Source organism: Acyrthosiphon pisum, chromosome A1 (assembly GCF_005508785.2).
Source record: "Acyrthosiphon pisum isolate AL4f chromosome A1, pea_aphid_22Mar2018_4r6ur, whole genome shotgun sequence".
NCBI lineage: Eukaryota > Metazoa > Arthropoda > Insecta > Hemiptera > Aphididae > Acyrthosiphon > Acyrthosiphon pisum.
Genome location: NC_042494.1, coordinates 95,905,898 through 95,907,249, shown reverse-complemented (window position 1 = coordinate 95,907,249; position 1,352 = coordinate 95,905,898).

The following is a 1,352-nucleotide window of genomic DNA, read 5'->3' as shown; positions in this document are numbered from 1 at the left end:
TCATTTTTCAATTTTTTCAATTTTTTTTTCTATAAATATCAATAAAATGTTATTTGTTTGATAAAAATGCGTGAAAATTTAATGCAAGGCTCCTGATATATTGTTACAATAGCAATTGTAAAATATTAAAAATACATAGGCACATATTTTTTTTATAAGCATTTGAAGTTGAAATTTTGAAAAAATTTATCAAATTTAAAATTGAATAATTATTTTGTAGTTAAAAATTTATAAAATGTTCAAATTTTATATCTAAGGATTGAAAATTTAAAACAAGATTTCACGTAAATATTTAATTCTGTTACCAAAAATTCTAAGAAATACATAAGCACAGTTTATTTTTATAGCCATTTTAAGTTCAAATTTGGACGAAATTACATATTAAAAAACCTGGAATAACTATTTTAGTTATTTTGTTGTGATTGTATAATATTACTTGTGGGTACTTGAAACTTCTAAAGTATACTATTATATATCTATGATAGTACCACGGGTTGTTGTTGATGTATAACGCGTTACCTAATGGATATTGTGATATTATAATTTGGAATTTATTATTGATACCTATTATAGGTCAATTTTTTTTTTAATACTATAGATAAGTATACCTATAATAGGTATGTCTAATACCTAGACTGACAAACCGTCTCCGCTCAGAATCGTTTTTCTTATACAGTGATATTATATCATTGAATTCAAGTCTAATAAAATCCATTATACAATGACCCACTTGTAACCTACTGTACAGCAGAGCGACATCCACTTACCCACCTTTTTTAAACATGTACTTTTATTACCATTTACCCATTTTAATATAATTTTGGTATTATTCTTATGAAAATAATATAGTAAATTCAAAATACAAATAATTAAATATATATAATATATACCAGATACTTATATCAATATATAATATTTAACTCAGTAATTAATGTGCATTTTTATATTTTATTAAAAATGTTGTATTTTTACTTCAGTATAAATTATGAGTGTATAATCGTTTTGTTACAATTATATTGATTTTTCAATTTTTAATGGAGGTAATTTATTGTTTGAGTCACTTCCTCAATTTTACCCAAATAATATTTTAGATTCTGAGTGGAACGATGAATGTATTGATTTTACAATGATGTGTGTTTTTTTATTTTTTTTTTTATTTTTTTATTTATTTTTTTTCATTTTTTTTTATTTTTTTTGTGTCTGTGTACACGATAAGTAGTCGAAATAATGCTACGATTTTCAACTTCAGTATCTTGTTCGATCAGAAACTGAATATCGTTGGTGCATTGGGGAGGTCAAAATTTAAATTTCCCAGTGGTTTTCAAAAGCGCCGTGAAAAACAAAGAAAAATT